Source organism: Oncorhynchus mykiss, chromosome 24, assembly GCF_013265735.2.
Source record: "Oncorhynchus mykiss isolate Arlee chromosome 24, USDA_OmykA_1.1, whole genome shotgun sequence".
Taxonomy (NCBI): Eukaryota; Metazoa; Chordata; class Actinopteri; order Salmoniformes; family Salmonidae; genus Oncorhynchus; species Oncorhynchus mykiss.
The window spans coordinates 40,468,591-40,488,590 of NC_048588.1; the positions used below are offsets into that span (position 1 = coordinate 40,468,591).

General features: G+C 44.7%; 1 pseudogene; it reads left to right on the forward strand.

The window, feature by feature from the left end:
* Positions 1–20,000, forward strand: part of LOC110503406 — a 91,958-nt pseudogene that overhangs the window by 24,821 nt on the left and 47,137 nt on the right.

Consider the following 20,000-nt stretch of genomic DNA (forward strand, 5'->3'; position numbering starts at 1 on the left):
TGTGTGTGTGTGCGTGTTTGTACTCTGCTTGTGTGTGTGCTGTGCTTACATGCATATGTGTGGGTGGGTGTTCATACAAGCATGAGGTACTTATGTGTTGTGTGGTTTGTGATGTGTGTGGTGTGTCTGCGTGTGGTGTGTGTGTGTGTGTGTGTGTGTGGTGTGTGGTGTGTCTGCGTGTGGTGTGTGTGTGTGGTGTGTGGTGTGCATGTGTGGTGTGTGTGCGTTTGTGGTGTGTGTGTGCTGTGTGTGTATGGTGTATGTGTGGTGTGTGTGGTGTGCGTGTGTGGTGTGTAGTGTGTGTGTGTTGTGGTATGTAGTGTGTGTGTGTTTTGTGTGTGTGTGTGTGTGGTGTGTGTGTTGTGTGTGTGGTGTGTGTGTGTGTTTGCGTGTAGTGTGTGTGTGTGTGGTGTGTGTAGTGTGTGTGTGTGTGTGTGGTGTGTGTGGTGTGTGGTGTGTGTGTGTGTGTGTGTGGTGTCTGGTAGGAGTGTGGTCTGTGAGTGTGTGTGGTGTGTTGGTGTGTGTGGTGTTTGTGTGTAGTGTGTGGTGTTTGGGGTGTGTTTGTGTGTGTGTGTGGGGTGTGTGTGTGTGTGTGTGTGTGTGTGTGTGTGTGTGTGTGGATGAGAGAGAGCATTAGGCTCACCTCATTACTCTCTAACAGGACCACTGAGTTCAGACCAGCCATGAGGAAGCAGAAAACATCAGCTCTGAAGTACAAAATATTATTTGAGAAGGAGAGAGATTATCTGCTTCGTCAGTCAGTATTTGAAGTGTGTGTGTGTATGTCTGTGTGTGTGTGTGTTTGTGTTTTTTTGTGCGTGTGTCGTCCACCTCCACAGCTTCTAATTGCTGAGGTATTTCAGGTGATGGTGCTCTCTGAAGGCTGAGAACCACCCGGGGACCTGCCTTCCCCTGATTATAATACCTCTCTCTGCCAGTTTTAACTCCTCTGATAAATACACACATGGCTTTCTCTCTTCTTCTGTCACTTTCTCCCTTATACCCCTCTACCTCCCCCTCTCTCTCTACCTCCCCCTCTCTCTCTACCTCCCCCTCTCTCTACCTCCCCCTCTCTCTCTACCTCCCCCTCTCTCTACCTTCCCCTCTCTCTCTACCTCCCCCTCTACCTCCCCTCTCTCTCTACCTCCCCCTCTACCGCCCACTCTCTCTCTACCTCCCCTCTCTCTCTACCTCCCCCTCTACCTCCCCCTCTCTCTCTCTATCTCTCACTCCACACCCCCCCCCCCTCTCTCTCTATCTATCGCTCTCTCCATCTCCCCCCTCTCTCAATTCAATTCAATTCAATTCAAGGGCTTTATTGGCATGGGAAACATGTGTTAACATTGCCAAAGCAAGTGAGGTAGATAATATATAAAGTAAATATATAAAGTGAAAGACAATAAAAATTAACAATAAACATTACACATACAGAAGTTTCAAAACAATAAAGACATTACAAATGTCATATTATATATATACAGTGTTTTAACAATGTACAAATGGTTAAAGGACACAAGATAAAATAAATAAGCATAAATATGGGTTGTATTTACAATGGTGTTTGTTCTTCACTGGTTGCCCTTTTCTCATGGCAACAGGTCACAAATCTTGCTGCTGTGATGGCACACTGTGGAATTTCACCCAGTAGATATGGGAGTTTTTCAAAATTGGATTTGTTTTCGAATTCTTTGTGGATCTGTGTAATCTGAGGGAAATATGTCTCTCTAATATGGTCATACATTGGGCAGGAGGTTAGGAAGTGTAGTTCAGTTTCCACCTCATTTTGTGGGCAGTGAGCACATAGCCTGTCTTCTCTTGAGAGCCATGTCTGCCTACGGCGGCCTTTCTCAATAGCAAGGCTATGCTCACTGAGTTTGTACATAGTCAAAGCTTTCCTTAATTTTGGGTCAGTCACAGTGGTCAGGTATTCCGCCGCTGTGTACTCTCTGTTTAGGGCCAAATAGCATTCTAGTTTGCTCTGTTTTTTTGTTAATTCTTTCCAATGTGTCGAGTAATTATCTTTTTGTTTTCTCATGATTTGGTTGGGTCTAATTGTGCTGTTGTCCTGGGGCTCTGTAGGGTGTGTTTGTGTTTGTGAACAGAGCCCCAGGACCAGCTTGCTTAGGGGACTCTTCTCCAGGTTCATCTCTCTGTAGGTGATGGCTTTGTTATGGAAGGTTTGGGAATCGCTTCCTTTTAGGTGGTTATAGAATTTAACGGCTCTTTTCTGGATTTTGATAATTAGTGGGTATCGGCCTAATTCTGCTCTGCATGCATTATTTAGTGTTCTACGTTGTACACGAAGGATATTTTTGCAGAATTCTGCGTGCAGAGTCTCAATTTGGTGTTTGTCCCATTTTGTGAAGTCTTGGTTGGTGAGCGGACCCCAGACCTCACAACCATAAAGGGCAATGGGCTCTATGACTGATTCAAATATTTTTAGCCAAATCCTAATTGGTATGTTGAAATTTATGTTCCTTTTGATGGCATAGAATGCCCTTCTTGCCTTGTCTCTCAGATCGTTCACAGCTTTGTGGAAGTTACCTGTGGCGCTGATGTTTAGGCCAAGGTATGTATAGTTTTTTGTGTGCTCTAGGGCAACAGTGTCTAGATGGAATTTGTATTTGTGGTCCTGGTGACTGGACCTTTTTTGGAACACCATTATTTTGGTCTTACTGAGATTTACTGTCAGGGCCCAGGTCTGACAGAATCTGTGCATAAGATCTAGGTGCTGCTGTAGGCCCTCCTTTGTTGGTGACAGAAGCACCAGATCATCGGCAAACAGCAGACATTTGACTTTGGATTCTAGCAGGGGGAGGCCTGGTGCTGCAGACTTTTCTAGTGCCCGCGCCAATTAGTTGATATATATGTTGAAGAGGGTGGGGCTTAAGCTGCATCCCTGTCTAACCCCACGACCCTGTGTGAAGAAATGTGTGTGTTTTTTGCCAATTTTAACCGCACACTTGTTGTTTGTGTACATGGATTTTATAATGTCGTATGTTTTACCCCCAACACCACTTTCCATCAGTTTGTATAGCAGACCCTCATGCCAGATTGAGTCGAAGGCTTTTTTGAAATCAACAAAGCATGAGAAGACTTTGCCTTTGTTTTGGTTTGTTTGGTTGTCAATTAGGGTGTGCAGGGTGAATACATGGTCTGTTGTACGGTAATTTGGTAAAAAGCCAATTTGACATTTGCTCAGTACATTGTTTTCATTGAGGAAATGTACGAGTCTGTGCTGTTAATAATAATGCAGAGGATTTTCCCAAGGTTACTGTTGACACATATTCCACGGTAGTTATTGGGGTCAAATTTGTCTCCACTTTTGTGGATTGGGATGATCAGTCCTTGGTTCCAAATATTGGGGAAGATGCCAGAGCTAAGTATGATGTTAAAGAGTTTTAGTATAGCCAATTGGAATTTGTTGTCTGTATATTTGATCATTTCATTGACGATACCATCAACACCACAGGCCTTTTTGGGTTGGAGGGTTTTTATTTTGTCTTGTAACTCATTCAATGTAATTGGAGAATCCAGTGGGTTATGTTAGTCTTTAATAGTTGATTCTAAGATCTGTATTTGATCATGTATATGTTTTTGCTCTTTATTCTTTGTTATAGAGCCAAAAAGATTGGAGAAGTGGTTTACCCATACATCTCCATTTTGGATAGATAATTCTTCGTGTTGTTGTTTGTTTAGTGTTTTCCAATTTTCCCAGAAGTGGTTAGAGTCTATGGATTCTTCAATTGCATTGAGCTGATTTCTGACATGCTGTTCCTTCTTTTTCCGTAGTGTATTTCTGTATTGTTTTAGTGATTCACCATAGTGAAGGCGTAGACTCAGGTTTTCCGGGTCTCTATGTTTTTGGTTGGACAGGTTTCTCAATTTTTTTCTTAGATTTTTGCATTCTTCATCAAACCATTTGTCATTATTGTTAATTTTCTTCGGTTTTCTATTTGAGATTTTTAGATTTGATAGGGAAGCTGAGAGGTCAAATATACTGTTAAGATTTTCTACTGCCAAGTTTACACCTTCACTATTACAACGGAACGTTTTACCCAGGAAATTGTCTAAAAGGGATTGAATTTGTTGTTGCCTAATTGTTTTTTGGTAGGTTTCCAAACTGCATTCCTTCCATCTATAGCATTTCTTAATGTTACTCAGTTCCTTTGGCTTTGATGCCTCATGATTGAGTATTGCTCTGTTTAAGTAGACTGTGATTTTGCTGTGGTCTGATAGGGGTGTCAGTGGGCTGACTGTGAACGCTCTGAGAGACTCTGGGTTGAGGTCAGTGATAAAGTAGTCTACAGTACTACTGCCAAGAGATGAGCTATAGGTGTACCTACCATAGGAGTCCCCTCGAAGCCTACCGTTGACTATGTACATACCCAGCGTGCGACAGAGCTGCAGGAGTTTTTTGTTGGTTATGTTATGTTGGTTATGTTGTCATAGTTGTGCCTAGGGGGGCATATGTGGGAGGGAATGCTGTCACCTCCAGGCAGGTGTTTGTCCCCCTGTGTGCTGAGGGTGTCAGGTTCTTCTCCGGTTCTGGCATTTAGGTCGCCACAGACTAGTACATGTCCATGGGCCTGGAAATGATTGATTTCCCCCTCCAGGATGGAGAAGCTGTCTTCATTAAAATATGGGGATTCTAGTGGGGGGATATAGGTAGCACACATGAGGACATTTTTCTCTGTTAGGATAATTTCCTTTTGAATTTCTAGCCAAATGTAGAATGTTCCTGTTTTGATTAATTTAATGGAGTGAGTTAGGTCTGCTCTATACCAAATTAGCATACCCCCTGAGTCCCTTCCCTGTTTCACACCTTGTAGTTTGGTGGATGGGACTACCAGCTCTCTGTAACCTAGAGGGCAACCAGTGGGTCCGTCTCCTCTATACCAGGTTTCTTGCAGGATGACAATGTCTGTATTACCGATTTCTTTGGTGAAGTCCGGGTTTCTGCTCTTTAGGCCAAAGGCAGATGACCTCAGGCCTTGGATATTCCAGGATAATATAGTGAAGGCTTTTTGTTCCATAGAGTGTCCAATGTTGGTTGTGGTTTGGCCTCAGGTCAGTAAGTGTGAGCAGAGCCTGCTGAGCATCCGGTACATGCCATTGGCTTGGGCGAGTGTGAGAGTGGGGGTTGGGACTGTTTGCCCGCTCACTACCTGGGCGTATGTGTGGCTTCCATGTTGAGGCCCTCTTTGCGGGGGTGGGGTGCATGGGGTGGGCAGGAGTGGCATAGGTCTGATCTGAGGGGGCCTAAATGGGGTGTGGGCATGGTTGACGTGGGGGGGTGTTGATTGGTTGGGGCGGGGGTGTGGATGTGTCTGGGTGTACTGTGGTCTGGATGTAATTCCTATTGGCGTGGGTCCTCCATGTGTAGGTCCAGGGGGGGGGGGGGGTCCTGCAGATCTGGGAGGGTGTCTCGCTGGTCTGGATGGGGTGTCTATTGATCTGTTGCTCCTTTGTGAAGTGTTGGGGATACGTTTGAGAGCGATGTCCTTTAGAGTTCGGGCAAAGGTGGGCACTGCTGCCTTGTAGAGGTGGACCTGGTCATAGAGGCTGTTCAAGTCCAGGGTGGAGTGGTGGGGCAGGAAAACGTTTGGTTTTGAGGCACAGTCACGGGAAATACTTGCATTTACCCGCTGTATTGTGGCAGGGTGGAAGTCTTTTTGTGGTAGCAGGGTGGAGATAACCACTTGTGCGTTGGGGAAAGTAGAAGAAGCCTTTTCAATCACTCCCTTCAGTGCTGTGGCCACTCTTTCCTGCTGTGCTCTCAGGTCATTTGTGCCTGTGTATTATTATGTGGCTGGGTGAGCCTAGTTTGGCCTCAGACAGAAGGTCTAGGGCGCGCTGGGTGTTTGGACACCAGAGTTTCGACACACTGTGTTTCGGAAAAAGTTTTTTTTCTTCTATATATTTCCCATTTGAGTCCATAAGTAGTACAATCTGTGTCTTGTGTTTGTCCTCAGTGGGTGTGGGGGGGTTGTCAAAGGGGCTATCAGGTTGGCTGGCAGGGGGGGTGCTCAGAGGGGGTGAGAGCCTCTGGGCTTGGGGTTCTTCATTTGTCTGTTCTGCTGTGATGTCGACTCTATGGTCAGGGTCTGGTGTGGACTGTTCTGCTGTGGTGTCGAATCTATGGTCAGGGTCTGTTGTGGACTGTTCTGCTGTGGTGTCGAGACTTTTGTTGCGTGCTGAGGTGGGCTGTTCTGCTGACCTCTCTAGTGGGTTGTTCTCTGTCACACGCCGTCCCCCTCAACTTCTCCTCCATCCCCCTCACCCTCTCCTCCATCCCCCTCAACCTCTCCTCCACCAGCAGTCTGATACTCTCCTCTAGTGCTCTGTTCTGCTCCTCTTTCTCCTGTTGTATTTGTCTCACCACTGTCCAAAGTGCAGATATGTCTCTGTCCACCTCCAGCTCTCCGGGTCTGGTTAAGGGGCTGTTGTTGTGCTGGACTGTTGTCCAGCTCCACCTGCCTTACCTCCAGCTGGGTGAATTTGTCCTTCATTTCAATGAGGGAGTGGTAATCTGTGCTGGGAGGTTGACTCTCCGCTGGGGGTTGCTCATCTGTGGGGTTACATAATGAAGAGGTCTGATCTGACCCGCTCAGTGTGGGGGTATCTTTATCAAGGGAGAGCTTCTCCTGCTGGGCAAATTCTTTGATTAGGTAAAAGTCCAGCTGAAACTGTTTGTGGTTACTCTGTACCATTACTGTTCCGGATTTATAGATATTTATATTACTTAACTCAGAGTCCTCGTTATCAAGTATTCTGAGTTTCCACCCCTCGTTAACCCCCCCTCTCTTAACAAAGGGGTAGTGTGCTAATATGGCACTGTGCCATGCCAGGGGATGGTTTGTGTGGAAGATAAGGTTGCTGATTTTCCATTTTTGTAATAGTCAGCAAAAAGTGTTTCTTGATTTTCCATAAGGAGCTTCTTCTTGTGGTCTTTTCTTGCCTTATCATTCTTTACATGCAAAGGGTACTGTATTTTAATTACCTCTGAACAGCAGGAGGGAGCTTCTAAGGCCTCTCCATTTGGTTGGGGTAGACTGTGTGACTCTCCTGCCATTGTTGGGCTAATGGGCTTTGACACCTCTCACTTGACACGTCAGTGCTAGTTGAAGCTGTATCAAGCTTGGTAGAATTATGTTAGAATTCAGTCCTTATAAAGTAATGTTGTGTATTTTTCTTCTTGGCTTTTGGAAATAAAATATCGTTTCAGACTAAACATTACTCACTCAGTTCCAGGTTGGATGGTGTTTTCAGGTTTCTGTTGTTTTCCAGAGAATTTGCTGTATAGGGTAATAAATCCTTGGTAGTTGTGAACTTTCCAGGTGATTCCGTAATTCCGTCCAAAATCAGGTTGTAGGTTTTAAGTTTTGATTTGAAGTAGGGGTTATGTTGAAGAGGGTAGAATCCAGTATGTGTTCCTGACAAAAAATCCAAGTTTATCTAACTCCTAATCTAGCTTTTTTAAAGAAAATGCTGAAAAATGCAGGAGCTCTGATCCTGACCTCTGCTCTGCTCTGCTCTTCTCTCTCTCTACCTCCCCCTCTCCCCCTCTCTCTCTACCTCCCCCTCTACCTCCCCCTCTCTCTCTACCTGCCCCTCTACCTCCCCCTCTCTCTCTACCTCCCCCTCTCTCTCTACCTCCCCCTCTACCTCCCCCTCTCTCTCTACCTCCCCCTCTACCTCTAACTCCCCCTCTCTCTCTACCTCTCTCTCTACCTCCCCCTCTACCTCCCGCTCTACCTCCCCCTCCCCCTCTACCTCCCCCTCTCTCTCTACCTCCCCCTCTCTCTCTACCTCCCCCTCTCTCTACCTCCCCCTCTCTCTCTACCTTCCCCTCTCTCTCTACCTCCCCCTCTCTCTCTACCTCCCCCTCTACCTCCCCCTCTCTCTCTACCTCCCCCTCTACCTCCCCCTCTCTCTCTACCTCCCCCTCTCTCTCTACCTCCCCCTCTACCTCCCCCTCTCTCTCTACCTTCCCCTCTCTCTCTACCTCCCCCTCTACCTCCCCCTCTACCTCCCCCTCTCTCTCTACCTCCCCTTCTACTGCCCCCTCTCTCTCTACCTCCCCCTCTCCCTCCCCCTCTCTCTCTCTCTCTCTCCATCTCTCACTCCACCCCCCCTCTCTCTCTATCTATCGCTCTCTCCATCTCCCCCCCCTCTCTCTCTATATATATATCTCTCTATCCATCTCTCACTTCATCTCCCCCTCTCTCGCTACCTCCCCCTCTCTCTCTACCTCCCCCTCTACCTCTACCTCCCCCTCTACCTCCCCCTCTCTCTCTACCTCCCCCTCGACCGCCCCCTCTCTCTCTACCTCACCCTCTCCCTCCTCCTCTCTCTCTCTCTCCATCTCTCACTCCACCCCCTCTCTCTCTATCTATTGCTCTCTCCATCTCCCCCTCTCTCTCTCTATCTCTCTATCCATCTCTCACTCCATCTCCCCTCTCTCTCTACCTCCCCCTCTACCTCCCCCTCTCTCTCTCTCTCTCTCTCCATCTCTCACTCCATCTCCCCCCTCTCTCTCTATCCATCTCTCTCTCCCCATCTCTCTCTCCATCTCTCACTCATCTCCCCCTCCCCCTCTCTCTCTCTCCATCTCCCCCCTCTCTCTCTCCATCTCCATCTCTCACTCCATATCCCCCCTCTCTCTCTATCTATCTATCTATCTCTCTCTCCATCTCTCTATCTCTATATCTTTCTCTGTCTCTCACTCCATCTCCCCCTCTCTCTCTCTCTGTCTATCTATCTTTCTCTCTCTGTCTTTATGTTTCCTGCTGAGTTATATTCTACTGTATGGACGCACGACCACACAAATGAAGCTTCGAGGGGGTACTACACACAGACCAACACATTCTACCAACAGCGAGATGGAGGCTATTGACAAATAAGTAAATTATAGGGAACTCGATAACCTTTACTTGGTATGAGAGAGAGAACCACCCCCCCCCCCCCCCCCCCCCCCAAAAAAAAAACAAAAAACTGCTGAGATGGGTTCTATTGTGCCTTTGGATGGTTGCTCTGTGTTTACTCATAGTTCACTTAAAACAACAACCTCCCTTCACTTTCTCAAGCACACACACACACACACACACACACTCACTCACGCACAAACACATGCACACACACACGCATGCACACAAGCACACACACACACACACACACACACACACACACACACACACACAAGTACAGAATCCTTTGCCTTAGTTAGTAATTAGGTCAGAGTGTTTTATGCCCAGATTGCATATTTCTGTACTCCAAATCCGAAGTGTTAAAAACTGAAATGATTAAGCCTGTGTGTTCAGCATCCACCCTCTCCTCAATCAGTGTACATTTACTGAGCAGCACACGTACGCACACAAACTCTGTGTAAGTTTAATGAGAAACACACGTACGCACACAAACTCTGTGTAAGCTTCCTGAGGAATACAACCCCCCTAAGATGTAATTATACATCATATACACATTCCACTGACTCAGGAGAGAGTTTATACTGTAGCTATTTTTCGCTCTCCCTCTCTCCCTCTCCCTCTCCCTCTCCCTCGCTAAAATATTTAGAGTGCTTGTAGTAATTGACATAATTTGAGTCAATTGGAAGTATACCTGTGGATGTATTTCAAGGCCTAACTTCAAACTCAGTGCCTCGTTGCTTGACATCATGGGAAAATCAAAAGAAATCAGCCAAGAACTCAGAATAAAAATTGCAGACCCCCAAAAGTCTGGTTCATCCTTGGGAGCAATTTCCAAACGCCTGAAGGTACCACATTCATCTGTACAAACAATAGTTTACAAGTATAAACACCATTGGACCACGCAGCCGTCATACTGCTCAGGAAGGAGAAGCGTTCTGTCTCCTAGAGATGAACGTACTTTGGTGAGAGAAGTGCAAATCAATCCCAGAACATCAGCGAAGGACCTTGTGAAGATGCTTCAGAAAATGTAACTATATCCACAGTAAACCGAGTCCTATATGTCGACATAACCTGAAAGTCCGCTCAGCAAGGAAGAAGCAACTGCTCCAAACTCGTCACAGTTTGCAACTGCACATGGGGGAAAATATTGTACTTTTTGGAGAAATGTCCTCTGGTCTGATGAAAAAAAAAAATAGAACTGTTTTGACATAATGACCATCGTTATGTTTGGAGGAAAAGGGGGGAGGCTTGCAAGCCGAAGAACACTATCCCACAGGGGAGGCAGCATCATGTAGTGGGGGTGCTTTCCTGCAGGAGGGACTGGTGCACTTCACAATCTAGATGGCATCATGAGGTAGGAAAGTTATGTGTATTTATTTGAGCAACATCTCAAGACATCAGGAAGTTAAAGCTTGGTCGTAAATGGGACTTCCAAATGGACAATGTCTCCAAGCATACTTCCAAAGTTGTGGCAAAATGGCTTAAGGACAACAAAGTCAAGGTATTGGAGTGGCCATCACAAAGCCCTGACCTCAATCCTATAGAAAAACTGTGGATGGAACTGAAAAAGCGTGTGCAAGCAAGGAGGCCTACAAACCTGACTTAGTTACTCCAGCTCTGTCAGGAAACTGGGCCAAAATTCACCCAACTTATTGTGGGAAGCTTGTGGAAGGCTACCCGAAACGTTTGACACATGTAAAACAATTTAAATGCAATGCTACCAAATACTAATTGAGTGTATGTAAACTTCTGACCCACTGGGAATGTGATGAAAGAAATATAAGCTGAAATAAATCATTCTCTCTACTATCATTCTGACATTTCACATTCTTAAAATAAATTGGAGATCCTAACTGACCTAAGACAGGGAAGTTTTACTGGGATTAAATGTCAGTAATTGTGAAAAACTGGGTTTAAATGTATTTGGCTATGGTGTCTGTAATCTTCTGACTTCAGCTCTATGTGTGTGTTTTGTGTGTCAGTATGCGTGTTTGTGTGTGTATGCGTAGGTAGTGTGTGTGTGTGAATTAGTCGTGCACAGGTCAGCTGTTTGTTCACCCTCCCGCAATTGCTAATATCCCATCCGCAACCACCCGACTATATGTATGTGATAAAGTGAATATCTGAGACCCTCACCCGACCCCAAACAATTTTTTTTGACAGGGGGTACAGGATTTGTTTGCCTCATTTAAATTGGTTACTGCTTATAATTTCAGACATTTTATTAGGCTATTTGTTAGTGAATTATAATTAGATGCATCTAGCTTCTCTTCTGTCATTATATGTTACCCTAGAAGACTAAATTGCTCACCAGAATAATGTCATAGATCGACAGAATGAATGCTTCAATCCAACTGACATCTGTAAAGTTCTGTCTTCTTTTGCAGAGCAAATATGTTTAGGGACCGGGGAGAAAATACAATGAAGACGTTTAGGGACCGGAGAGAAATACAATAAAGACATTTAGGGAACGGGGAGAAAATACAATGAAGACGTTTAGGGACCGGGGAGAAAATACAATTGAGACATTTAGGGACCGGGGAGAAAATACAATAACAAATATGTATAACACGGGAAAGATTTTCTGTGCAAAATGTCCAAATGACATCAGTTTGACCGGTTGTAAGAAAAAGAAAGCTGTGAAAACGACCCAACATGTTTCTGATAAGATTTCAGTTCGGCTTTGATGCACATTTTATGTGTTTGAAATACTATCCGTTTTTAATTATGTTTTTATAATGAAGAAGGCATCTCTACAGATCGTATCTAACTGAGCATTGCATTCTCTCAAGATGCAGAAGTAAATCAATCATATTTCTCCGCTCCTGTTCCCAAGACCAAATTTCAATTTTACTGCAGGAAATGCTTAATTCTGCAGGAGTTAATATTAAGGCTATGTAAGAGTTTATCAACCTACAGTCAGTGTCCAGATTTCAGTTTCCATTTAAGTCATCTGAACAGTAGGCTACAGTTCCCTTGACGTGCAACAGGTTTAACGGCCGTTGTTGGTGGAAGAAGAGGATGACCAATGCGCAGCGTGGTAACTGTCCATGTTAGATCATTTATTATCATGAGAACACTAAACAAAATAACAAAGGCGCAAGAACGAAACAGTCCTGTCTGGTGTAGACAGAAAACAATCACCTACAACTCAAGGGTGAAAACAGGCTTCCTAAGTATGGTTCTCAATCAGGGACAACGATTGACAGCTGCCTCTGATTGAGAACCATACAAGGCCAAACACAGAAATAGCAAATCATGTAAAAACTAAAATTGACAACCCACCCAACTCACGCCCTGACCATACTAAAACAAAGACATAACAAAAGGTCAGAACGTGACAACAGGCCTATTTGAAGTCCTGTGTTGTGACTGTTGAATTTGTACAGAGCCTCACAATCATCACATCACTACACTGCTATCATCCTCTCCTACCACTTCACCTAATCTTTTCCAAACATTACTTTTCTGGTCCTGGTTTCTGGTCCTCCCTTCTCTTTATCAATTCTCCATTTCACATCTTTTTTCTTATTGAATTAAACTTTGACAATGTCCTTTTTACCTCGTGGATCAATGTTGACTTCTTCTTCCCGTTCCCAAAATCATTATTTGCCGATTGTCTGTGTCGGCTATTTGCCACGCATACAGTTAACCCCTCAAGTTTAGGTTTAGTACTAATACCAGATAGACTAAAATAATGAAAGAAATGTAGCCTAGATATAAATTGCACAGGAATTATACATTTCTGGATTATTTAAGGTATCGTTTTGTCTTTATTCAACCCCCAATATTTAATGACCCTAAATCCCATCTGTCCCGCGGGGTGGCAGGGTAGCCTAGTGGTTAGAGTGTTGGACTAGTAACCTGGAAGGTTGCAAGTTCAAACCCCCGAGCTGACAAGGTACAAATCTGTCTTTCTACCTCTGAACAGGCAGTTAACCCACTGTTCCCCAGTAGGCCGTCATTGAAAATAAGAATTTGTTCTTAACTGACTTGCCTGGTTAAATAGAGGTACAAAAAAAGAAATACAAATGATTGCAGGGACTGCACAAAGTGTGTTTGGGTTTTGTGTGAGAGTGTGAGTGAGTGTTTACAGATGGTATTGTGAGTGTCAGTGTGAGTGAGTTTGTATATAGTGTTTACAGATGGTATTGTGAGTGTCGGATAGGGTCAGAGCAGCATAGTCTGGGTAACCACTTAGCAGTCATATAGCTATTTACCAGTCCTATAGCTATTTAGCAGTCACATGGCTATTTAGCAGTCATATGGCTATTTAGCAGTCACATGGCTATTTAGCAGTCATATGGCTATTTAGCAGTCACATGGCTATTTAGTAGTCATATGGCTCTTTAGCAGTGACATGGCTGTTTAGCAGTCATATAGCTATTTAGCAGTCATATAGCTATTTAGCAGTCATATAGCTCTTTCGCAGTGACACGGCTATTTAGCAGTCATATGGCTATTTAGCAGTCATATAGCTATTTAGCAGTCACATGGCTATTTAGCAGTCACATGGCTATTTAGCAGTCACATGGCTATTTAGCAGTCACATGGCTATTTAGCAGTCATATAGCTCTTTAGCAGTCATATGGCTATTTAGCAGTAATATGGCTGTTTAGCATTCATTTGGCTCTTTAGCAGTAATATGGCTCTTTAGCAGTCATATGGCTATTTAGCAGTCACATGGCTATTTAGCAGTCATATGGCTCTTTAGCAGTCACATGGCTATTTAGCCGTCATATAGCTCTTTAGCAGTCATATGACTATTTAGCAGTAATATGGCTGTTTAGCGGTCATATGGCTCTTTAGCAGTAATATGGCTCTTTAGCAGTCATATGGCTCTTTAGCAGTAATATGGCTCTTTAGCAGTCATATGGCTATTCAGCAGTCATATGGCTGGAAGGTTGCAAGGTTGTTAAGTCCTTAGTGACACGGACGCCAAGGAACTAGAAGCTCTCAACTGGTAGTTAGACGTCATCCAACACGTTTTCACAAAAAGATCCTTACCAGTCGTCCGTATCTGATAATCACACGAACCAGCGGTAATGTGACTGCACAAAAAGCTCACAGTATAAAGCACTGAGTTCTATTGCTGTGACTTGTGATGTAGGTTTCAAATCCACTGCGGGATGTTCTCTTTCTCCATTTTTGAAAATGTAGAATAGTTTTAGTGTGTTGAGAAGGGAAGTACAGTCAACACCTTGAAAATGAAGATTGAAGAATGGTTTACAATGTTATGGACTGATGTTAGGGACTTGAGATATCACCACATGGTAAGTATAGCAGAGCACCATTCAAATCCCATCTATCATTATTGTCAATAGACTGTCCCTCGGAGCTGTCAAACAGCACAGAGAGTGTGGACTAGTTCCTTAAAGCCATTTGTGATATTACAACAACAACACTGTTTCCCCTGCTGACATCATCGCACATGAGACTGAACGACACAATGTTTACTGTCATTTTAGACTGAGCTGAGCGACGCTCCTCAATATCACCAATTAAAGCTTTGGTGGGGGCTGCTGTCACCCCCCACTGCTGATTCCATCTTTAAGCCCCAATCAATTACATTTACTGACCAAATATCACCAGTTTCATATTCATTTTGATGACTAATCAATCTAACTTTGTGTGTGTGTGTGTTCACGCCAGCTCAAGGAAAGACTGAGAACTGTTTCATATTCATTCAGACAGCCTATACGTTCCCTTGGCAACATTGAGGGTTCATATTCCCTGGCTGTCTGGGTTGGCCCAGGATAACTGTGTCATATCCTCACAGCCGTTAAATAAAATATATTTTTCCCTCTCTTGCCTCTCTGCCCTTTGGATTAAAATGTAAAGTAGTCACAGGCTAAAAGCCGTAGCCTTTCTGTCAGCTTTAAGATGCTGTCACCGGTGCTTCAAAATGACTTTGTGCAGCGAGTCTCAAAGTCTAGAAGGTTCCAGGAGAGATGAAAACATAGTAGAAGAAGAAAGAGAGAAGAGAAGGAGGATGAGAGAGGGAGAGCAGACAGGTCATGTTGCAGCTACAATGGGCCGATTCTTCTGAAAAAGTTGGCTTCCCTCTATCATTCTGCCCTCTCTCCTCCATCTCTCTGCCCTCTCTCCTCCATCACTCTGCCCTCTCTCCTCCATCTCTCTGCCCTCTCTCCTCCATCACTCTGCCCTCTCCCCTCCATCACTCTGCCATCTCTCCTCCATCACTCTGCCCTCTCTCCTCCATCTCTCTGCCCTCTCTCCTCCATCTCTCTGCACTCTCTCCTCCATCACTCTGCCATCTCTCCTCCATCACTCTGCCCTCTCTCCTCCATCTCTCTGCCCTCTCTCCTCCATCTCTCTGCCCTCTCTCCTCCATCTCTCTGCCCTCTCTCCTCCATCTCTCTGCCCTCTCTCCTCCATCTCTCTGCCCTCTCTCCTCCATCACTCTGCCCTCTCTCCTCCATCACTCTGCCCTCTCTCCTCCATCTCTCTGCCCTCTCTCCTCCATCTCTCTGCCCTCTCTCCTCCATCACTCTGCCCTCTCCCCTCCATCACTCTGCCATCTCTCCTCCATCACTCTGCCCTCTCTCCTCCATCTCTCTGCCCTCTCTCCTCCATCTCTCTGCCCTCTCTCCTCCATCACTCTGCCATCTCTCCTCCATCACTCTGCCCTCTCTCCTCCATCTCTCTGCCCTCTCTCCTCCATCTCTCTGCCCTCTCTCCTCCATCTCTCTGCCCTCTCTCATCCATCTCTCTGCCCTCTCTCCTCCATCTCTCTGCCCTCTCTCCTCCATCTCTCTGCCCTCTCTCCTCCATCTCTCTGCTCTCTTTCCTCCATCACTCTGCCCTCTCTCCTCCATCACTCTGCCCTCTCTCCTCCATCACTCTGCCCTCTCTCCTCCATCACTCTGCCCTCTCTCCTCCATCACTCTGCCCTCTCTCCTCTGTCTCTGCCCACTCTCCTCCATCACTCTGCCCTCTCTCCTCCATCACTCTGCCATCTCTCCTACATCACTCTGCCCTCTCTCCTCCATCTCTCTGCCCTCTCCCCTCCATCTCTCTGCCCTCTCCCCTCCATCTCTCTGCCCTCTTTCCTCCATCTCTCTGCCCTCTCTCCTCCGTCACTCTGCCCTCTCTCCTCTGTCTCTGCCCACTCTCCTCCATCACTCTGCCCTCTCTCCTCCATCACACAGCCCTCTCTCCTCCATCACTCTGCCCTCTCTCCTCCATCTCTCTGCCCTCTCTCCTCCATCACTCTGCCCTCTCTCCTCCATCACTCTGCCCTCTCTCCTCCATCACTCTGCCCTCTCCTCCATCACTCTGCCCTCTCTCCTGCATCACTCTGCCCTCTCTCCTCCATCTCTCTGCCTTCTCTCCTCCATCTCTCTGCCCTCTCTCCTCCATCACTCTGCCCTCTCTCCTCTATCTCTCTGCCCTCTCTACCCCATCTCTCTGCTTTTCCAGTTTGCTGTATCTGTGTGGAGATAAATCACAACCACCAGAACTTTCTCAAGGGCTGGCAGGAGAGAGGGGTTAGAAACATGAAAGCCTAGCGCTCAAATATTAGCTATCTGCTAAGTATACAAGATAAAAGAACACAGTTTCACATTCTCAGACACACACACACACACACACACACACACACACACACACACACACACACACACACACACACACACACACACGGACCACAAACACGGACCACAAACACGGACCACAAACACGGACCACAAACACAAACAGGCACACTGAAAACGACAAAGTTGCATATTTACTTGTTGCTTCAGATACTTTTGGTTCTGTGGGAGTGGTGTCTCCCTGTTGGTGAGAAAAAGGGAGATGGAAAGAGTAGGAAGGGATGAGAGAGAGAGCAGAGAGCTCTTTTGGTTATCTCAACCCTCCTTATGCCCCCGCCACAAAAGAGAGGAACAGGGAGATAAAGACATCCAATATTGCCTCTGCACCCTTTTTGGGAGCATGTTTTAACACGAGACCTGGATAATACATCCTCCCAAAATCCATTTACAAAGACCAAGATAAATCTACAGACCTTTATACAGCAGTCGTACTACAGACAGAGGAGGACGAGGGAGAGAAAAGAGAGGAGGAGGGAGAGGAGGAGGAGGAACATGAAGGAGTGGGTTTTGTGAGAATGGGTGGATAGAGGGAGGTAAGGAGAGGAGGAGGGAGAGGAGGAGGGGGAACATGAAGGAGTGGATTTTGTGAGAATGGGTGGATAGAGGGATTTAAGGAGGAAAGGACAAGGGAGGGACATTTATAAATAGAATAAGGTAGTAAGAGAGGGATGAGTCAAGAGAGGGATGAGGGAGAAGTAGAGGGATGAGGGTGAAAGAGAGGGATGAGGGAGAAAGAGAGGGATGAGGGAGAAATAGAGGGATGAGGAATCTAAAGTTTTGTAGAGGGAAAAGTGGAGAGAGGGAATAATTTGAAGAACAGAAAATGTATAATTCTCTAACAAATAGGTCCTCGTGACCATCTTGACAGACTAACCTACGTGTCTCAATGGGAGACACCTCTACCACTTTAACCCCTCTGCCAGTTCTAGCCAACGTGTGTTCTGTCCTCATCCTTCACATCTCATCCTCAGCTTCACACCTCAACCACCACCTACACTACACAGGACATACTCAGCAGGTATCTTGCCCTAAGGTGCCACGTTAGTGGGTTTTTACAGATTGTTTTTCAACTGTGATGTCACCCTACCCTACAGATGTAGTGTCTTAATTTGACCTGTACTGTTGCAGCAAAATAAGTCTGCAACAGCAGGATTTATACGTTTAGTCCATAATGTTGCTTGATCGGTGATTACGGTATTAGCTGGTAAAAATGTGAATTCAGTGAATTCATGTAAATCACAAAGCTCGTCTGCATTTCCTTCTAAGCAAAGAAAAAATTCTCAGCAATTAAGGAGTTATCAAATTAAGACCCTACACCTGTATATTTGTCTGTGTCTTTGTAGGCTGAGAATAGTTCTTACCAGAGCATTTCAGAAACAGCGCAGCAACACTAAGGACTCTAGGGTGTTTTCTCCTTGAATGTTGAATTATTACGTAACATATTTTGTTACAAATCAAATCAACATTTATTTGTCACGTGCGCCGAATACAACAAGTGTAGACTTTACCGTGAAATGCTGAGTACAACAGGTGTAGACTTTACCGTGAAATGCTGAATACAACAAGTGTAGACTTTACCGTGAAATGCTGAATACAACAAGTGTAGACTTTACCGTGAAATGCTGAATACAACAGGTGTAGACTTTACCGTGAAATGCTGAATACAACAAGTGTAGACTTTACCGTGAAATGCTGAATACAACAGGTGTAGACTTTACCGTGAAATGCTGAATACAACAGGTGTAGACTTTACCGTGAAATGCTGAATACAACAAGTGTAGACTTTACCGTGAAATGCTGAATACAACAGGTGTAGACTTTACCGTGAAATGCTGAATACAACAAGTGTAGACTTTACCGTGAAATGCTGAATACAACAGGTGTAGACTTTACCGTGAAATGCTGAATACAACAAGTGTAGAATTTTACCGTGAGATGCTGAATACAACAAGTGTAGACTTTACCGTGAAATGCTGAATACAACAGGTGTAGACTTTACCGTGAAATTCTGAATACAACAGGTGTAGACTTTACCGTGAAATGCTGAATACAAGAAGTGTAGACTTTACCGTGAAATGCTGAATACAACAAGTGTAGACTTTACCGTGAAATGCTGAATACAACAAGTGTAGACTTTACCGTGAAATGCTGAATACAACAGGTGTAGACTTTACCGTGAAATGCTGAATACAACAAGTGTAGACTTTACCGTGAAATGCTGAATACAACAAGTGTAGACTTTACCGTGAAATGCTGAATACAACAAGTGTAGACTTTACCGTGAAATGCTGAATACAACAAGTGTAGACTTTACCGTGAAATGCTGAATACAACAAGTGTAGACTTTACCGTGAAATGCTGAATACAACAAGTGTAGACTTTACCGTGAAATGCTGAATACAACAGGTGTAGACTTTACCGTGAAATGCTGAATACAACAGGTGTAGACTTTACCGTGAAATGCTGAATACAACAAGTGTGGACTTTACCGTGAAATGCTGAATACAACAGGTGTAGAATTTACCGTGAAATGCTGAATACAACAAGTGTAGACTTTACCGTGAAATGCTGAATACAACAAGTGTAGACTTTACCGTGAAATGCTGAATACAACAAGTGTAGACTTTACCGTGAAATGCTGAATACAACAAGTGTAGACTTTACCGTGAAATGCTGAATACAACAAGTGTAGACTTTACCGTGAAATGCTGAATACAACAAGTGTAGACTTTACCGTGAAATGCTGAATACAACAAGTGTAGACTTTACCGTGAAATGCTGAATACAACAAGTGTAGACTTTACCGTGAAATGCTGAATACAACAAGTGTAGACTTTACCGTGAAATGCTGAATACAACAGGTGTAGACTTTACCGTGAAATGCTGAATACAACAAGTGTAGACTTTACCGTGAAATGCTGAATACAACAGGTTTAGACTTTACCGTGAAATGCTGAATACAACAAGTGTAGACTTTACCGTGAAATGCTGAATACAACAAGTGTAGACTTTACCGTGAAATGCTGAATACAACAGGTTTAGACTTTACCGTGAAATGCTGAATACAACAAGTGTAGACTTTACCGTGAAATGCTGAATACAACAAGTGTAGACTTTACCGTGAAATGCTGAATACAACAAGTGTAGACTTTACCGTGAAATGCTGAATACAACAGGTTTAGACTTTACCGTGAAATGCTGAATACAACAAGTGTAGACTTTAATGTGAAATGCTGAATACAACAAGTGTAGACTTTACCGTGAAATGCTGAATACAACAGGTGTAGACTTTACCGTGAAATGCTGAATACAACAGGTGTAGACTTTACCGTGAAATGCTGAATACAACAGGTGTAGACTTTACCGTGAAATGCTGAATACAACAAGTGTAGACTTTATCGTGAAATGCTGAATACAACAAGTGTAGACTTTACCGTGAAATGCTGAATACAAC